This window comes from Psittacula echo (assembly GCF_963264785.1).
Source record: "Psittacula echo genome assembly, chromosome: 10".
Lineage (NCBI taxonomy): Eukaryota > Metazoa > Chordata > Aves > Psittaciformes > Psittacidae > Psittacula > Psittacula echo.
This window is the reverse complement of record NC_137741.1, coordinates 15,932,989-15,939,346: the sequence shown is the minus strand read 5'-3', so window position 1 is coordinate 15,939,346 and position 6,358 is coordinate 15,932,989.

The window sequence follows — 6,358 nt, the reverse complement described above, 5'->3', positions numbered from 1 at the left end:
GCAGAATCAGTAAAGTCAGGTGCAATAATTTAGTTCTGATTACAAGAAACCGGTCTGAGAAAGACAGCCTTACCCAATAGCAGTCACAAAGTCACATCAATGTTTGTGAATTGGTAGGGTACTCGGTGTCCAGCAATTTCTGCCACAAGCTGGAAAAAGAGGGCTCCACTTCAGTAAGTGCCTGGACAAGTTGCTGCTCTTCCCTTGCCTTTTCAACAAGCATGAACTCAAACTGACACATTTGAGCTCTACTTTAAGAGTCTCAAAACCAGGGTTTAAGATATAGGAGCTGCTTACCATAATCTAACTGAAATCCTACTCCCAACACCAAGTTACTTCAGAATCTGGAAGCATCACTCAGACCTATTGTTGGATTTAGCGGCTGTACAGAATGCCGTCATTTCCAGCCTTCTTTCTCCACCTCATAACCTTCTGTGACAGCTTGGGTGAACGTGCATGTCCAGGGAATCTGGGTCATTTATCAGTAACTATGGGAACCTGTGCTGGAAAGTCCACATAGTGAGAAACTTGAGATGGTCAAGGTAGAATCATCAATATGGAAAAAAAGGCGCACAGATTTCAAAGGGTTTTCTTATCATCCAGTCCATCCTACGCTACCTCAGGCAGCTGTATCACCTAATCCTACTCTTAAATTCCCTGTGCCCTACTTTAAAATTAGTCAGGCTTTTTTATGCATAGTTTTTATCAGCAACCTTGTCTGAACATTCAAATACGGGATTTTCCTGCTTATTGAGATTTCAGCCTTACACAGAATGTCAACTAGCCTGGGGTAAGGACCACTCGAAAGCACCTCCAAGGCTTTTAGTGCAAATCTCTGATCTTAGTTAAAAGCCCACTTCATAGAAAACAGCTTTTTGACAGTGTTTGCTAATACACCTATTCCTACATGAAGGCAGAACACACAGAAGAGGCTTACAGACTGATGACTCCATAGTTCTGTACTCAGCAGTTAGGCATTAACATTGCAGAAATCACAGCTGGCAGCTCCCATCTGAGACCAGTCCTTGCCACTTCCCACCTGAGACCCGTCCTTACCAGCTCTCCCAGACTGCTGCTGGCTTCGGTTCACCCAGCAGGACCTCAGCTCAGATGGGTCCTATGGGACTTGGTTGAACCTCAGATGCAGAAAAACACCTCATGTAGCCTCTTGATGATGGAGGTACCTTCACGGTTCCTTTATTATATTTCCAGTATCTCCTGGCTCTTTGTCTCTCACTTGAATACTAACTTTAGCATGTGCATGTGCAGCATTACATCAAGAGAGGACTAAATGCTGATTGACCTGACAACATTTCAGCACCTGAATGTCTTAAAAACAAGCCACAGCTGACCAGAATCAAACCCCTATTGACCTTCAGTGGGTCTGGGGGAAGAGACATCACTGCATGAAGTTGGAATTCATGCACAGTTCCCATCATCCGCCAAGCAGCCTCCATTGCTTATGCCATGAGCTCTTCTTCCAGGCTGTTAACATTATACAGGTCTCTGTCATCCTGCTCTGAAGGCATGGGGTGGATAACTACATTTATACAAACAGCTGCAAATAAATAGCACACATCCTTAGAAATACATCCATAAGAGTACATACTATAGTCAAATGATGTGCCAAGCTATGAGAAGCAGCATTTTTTAGGACATAATCTGGTTTTGCATGGCACTTCAAAATATTTCATGCTTCCTCAACCAAAAACCTTTTCACAATAAAGGTTTTCCCATGTAGTGTGTTAGGAAGTACACAGTGTGAAAGAATTGTGATAGAAGTGACACTTAATCAAGGTGGGATTAGTTGAGAGAGCAAGGATGCACACGTAGCCAACATCAGAAGTCCCCACATTGTCAGGCTGGGGAAGTCACTTGCAGCAGCCCTTGTAAAAGGACTCAAAGTGTGCGTTAAACACAAACACTACAAGAGTCATTCGTTTATTTCCAGCTTTTTAATGTGACAGAGAGAACAAAACCGAAGCCCATTGGAACAGCTGCAATTTCCAGCGACAACCAGACACAGATCAAATAAAAAAAACTCACAGAAGAAGAAAGGTTTCAATTGATGAAAAGGAACCAAGGGACCGGAATTGTCTATTTCACACACAGTCGACAGAACATCTAAATGAAACATTTCATTAAATGCACAACACTGGGTGTTATTTACAGTGGAACTTGCAGTGTGTGTACATTTATAGAGCACTAACACCACACAGAGCAAAGAAATTTCTTTCAATTTGTTTCCTTCACAGTTCCCAGGTTTGATTCTTCTTAAAAGCAGCGTTTGCTAATATGAGGGAGAAACTTGATGGAAATACAGCAGACAGGGCTCAAATCTACATAAACCTAAAAATATACTCTCAGGTTTCATACGTCCTTTGGAAAGTCAAAGGACATTATCAGGGACCATAAATGGACCTAGGGCCTCCTTATCAGTACCAGAGTATACTCTGGTTTTGGAGGTCTCAAAGCAGGATGTGGAGGAGACCTGCACATTTGCAGAAAGCTCAGCTCCACGCAGCCTCACTCTGTGCCGCTGTGTGAACCCAGCCTTGGGGCTGGACCACTTCCAGGCTCAAGACATATCCCTTAGTGCACCTCTCCGGTATCACCGAAGGACATCAGGCTGCCTGATCACTCCTCAGTATGCTAAACATCTGGATCTGGATACAGGTCTTCCAAGAGTGACCCTTTTCTTAGTCCAAAAGATCCATATAGCACTGGGCATAAGTCACAGAACATTCCAAGGGGATAAGTATCATACGGGCAAGGAGGGGATCACCCCACCCAGCACAAGCTGCAGCCACCACCAGGAGGACATAGTAGAGCCAAAGGCAGGGTAAAGGAGTTGTCCTGCACAACCGAATTAAAGGAATAGATATACAACAACCAGTTAAATCGACAGGAAATATAAGGAGGCAGAACTCTTATTATAATACCACTGGTGTCTTATAATAGTATCAACAGTGCTTTGTATGCCTCTAAATGCCTGTTTCTGCATGCTCAGAAATTCAGTAATGAACTCCTCCTGTGGTTCTGTTACACTGCTGTACCCCTAAAGACATTAAATCACAGCAGGCCAGTTCAGGTTCCCTAGACCCACCTTTCCCATGCCACGAAGTCCCTGGCTGCATGGCTGTACTGGTGTGCCATGTATGCATGAAGAGGTCCAGCTGTCCTCTGGAAAAGGTCTTTGGGATTTAAGGCAAGTCCCCTGTCTTGGTCCTCTGTGTCCCTGTTGCAGTAAAGTTCATGAATCCAAGGAAATAGTGCTCTGCAGAGATCATCACTGGACCTGTGATCAGCAGTTTTCTCTGTGGATGGTCCAGTGCATCCAAGACAAGGAGACTGTTCGCTGTGGCAAAGACAGGCAGGAGGAACCAATGGAGGAGGCATGCTGGTCCCTTGCACTGAAGGTATAATGCTGATTTTGCAGTAGAAATAAAGCTGAGCCATCACAGGAGGAGCCTGAGAGAAATCTCCCCCGACATGATGCTCCAGGGCTCAATGGCTCAGGCTCAGCATGGCAGGTATCTCATGGCTTGAAACTGAGACACAAACCAGAACACAGTCTGAGGGGACTTCACACATCAACTGTTTTGCTCTAGAGAGCAGCAGTGTGAAGCTTACAATGATTTACACCGTGACAAGGACAATAAACAAACGCATGAGGAGTATTGACTAAGCCTTGTTCACACTGAAGTTGGATGGGAGATGTTAGTCCAGGTATCAAAAAGGTCGATACCTGAGCTGGAGCTATTCCCCTGGATTTCTCTGTTACAGAAGCAGAAGAGCAGAGCTACTCAGGGCAAGCCATCTTCTCAGCAAGGTGCCTGAGCATGATCACATATATTGCCTATGCGTTTCAGCTGAGAATAGTGGGAACACAGGGCGATGAGTTCAGATCCAGACATCTAACTCATAGGTGTCTAAAGCTAGGCGATATTGTTTCTTCCTTCTCTGTTCATTGTTGTCCTGTCCCAGGCCATTGTGTATGTTTGCCCTTTCCTATTAGGTCACAAACTCTGTCGCCAGGGACAGGCACCTTGTCACAACACACCTGCATTGTCCTCTAGCCCTCAAGTGACTGACCCATGGATTTGAGGGGTGCAAAGAGTTTCTGCAGCCACATGGGTAGCTTGTGTGACATTGACAACAAGGTCCTATTGCTCTTTACCCTGTCCCAGCTAATCTCTCGAAGCAGAGGAGGTTTAGCAGCCTGTGAGAAAGCTGTTTTGTAAAGAAGAAAGGTTTCTAAGATTGAATATTTCCTAACATTACTTTGCCATTTCTATCTCCTCAAGACCTCAATTTCTTCCTTCTCTGAAAATTAACAGAGAAGTTTTGCAAATTAAATGATGTTATTACTGTCACTGTACAACGTCAGTGGAGAACACAAAGGGTCAGGTTTGCTGTCAGAGCATTGGGTGATACGTAAGTAAGAGTGCTTCGTAAAATAAATAGAGAGAGGTTTTGGCTCTACAGAGCAACACAACAGAACAGTCCAGAAAACAAAACATTGGAATGTGGTAATTGGTATGCACAGCCCAACCAAATGGATGAAACTTACAGACCATGGTGATCTTTTGTGTTGAAATATATATTTAGCTGCTTCTCACCATGCAAAGGGACCTGATATTCTTAGAGAAGGAAAAAAACCAAAACCACATTCTGGGCTTTGATTCTCAGCAGAAGCTGTGAACTGCTGCCAAAGGACATAATTACATTCACTCCTACCTTAGAGAAGGAACCTTGCTGTTTTGAAGACAAATCAAAAGAGGCCCTAAAGCTACCCATAAAATGAAGAAATGAGGCATAATGAGGTTGGTTATTATGGCAGTTTGTGATTTTATCAATTTCATAAGCCTCAGAATAAATCTCAAAAATCCCAAATAGCCCATTGTAGCCTAGTTGCTCTGTAAGTGTTTATCCCTGACTGACACAATGATAAAAGTGGTGCTCATTAGAGGGTTTTGCCTCATCGGCAAAGGATTTGCTTCTTGTAATCTAACCATGCTCTGTGTCCTTCAGCTGTCCCCTGCAGCAGCACCAACACTGACTCCCACTGTTGCATGGGACTGGTCCTGTGCTGCTAATGTATTTGGCTGGCTGTGCAGCTGAGGGCAAAGGTGTTAGACTTCAGACCTGCTGGATTCCAGCCTAGCATTGCTTGTTTCTCTTACAGAAAAGTGGAAAAAAAGACAAAAAAAATGGATCCAAAGAAAGGTAAATGGGAAGATCAATAGCAAAAGTACAAAGAACTTTTTATGTCACTAAATATCCTGGTGACACAAATTTCCTGCATTATGTGACAGTTTCTGATCAATTGTGGTCTATTGTTGGGCTTGTTGAAAGGGTTAAATTAGCATTATCTCATCAATTGTGAGCAGTGGTGTGTTATTTAACAGTATGCATTTCATTCTTGCCTCCCAAGAAAATATAGCCCAAACTATGCAACTCACGTTGCTTTTAGATGCAACAGGACGTAGGTTGTATGATAAAAAGGGCATATGAATTTCAGAAATGGTCTTTACAGGATATCAAATTTAAATGGGCCACTTAATGGAGAATTTAATGTTCTGTACAGTGAAAGCTTGCTGCGTGCATTCCCTGTGTAACAAGTTAAATGGCTTTAAGTAACTGTGCTTACAGTGCTTCAATGAGACCCAAGTACATAAGAAAATCAAGCATCATATTCTTTATATAATATGGCTAAAATGCTGGTAAATTCAGTTACCATACTTTATGTATTTGACAAAAAGTCCCCTATTTACACTGGATAATATGTACACATTTGGTTTGTGGAATGCTCCAACATCTTATCAATTTCTTCTCTGTGAAAACAGTAGGAAAAAACCCCTCTGAATCATCATAGAAATATATATTCCCAGCCATCAATACATTGAAATATTTGGTGTCTGGATTTAAAGAATGAAGTGTCACTAAGTTGGTTATGACTGCAGATAATCTTGGATAATTGGGATTCCTTTTTAGTGTCTCTCTTAATATCTTCTTAAGGGTGCTGAGATTAAAAATTGTGAATTTCAATAGCTGATGACTTCAATATGTGTGTGTAGGTTTGCAAGTATGTGTAAATACATATATATATAAAATTACGTATATATTCCTCTCCCAGGCCATAGTGATTCTCTATGCCCAAGTAAAGACAATAAAGGGCTTTGAAACCCTGAGTCTTCTGAGAGAGCTGAGCATTCACCCTCACATCCTCCAGATATCAGGATTCTCTCACTCTTGCAGGTGGTTTAGTTGGTAACCCCTAAACCAAGACAGTTAGGGTTACCAGCCACATTTGTTGCTCCAGTCCCCATTGCTGGAGCTCACCTATAGTAGATCT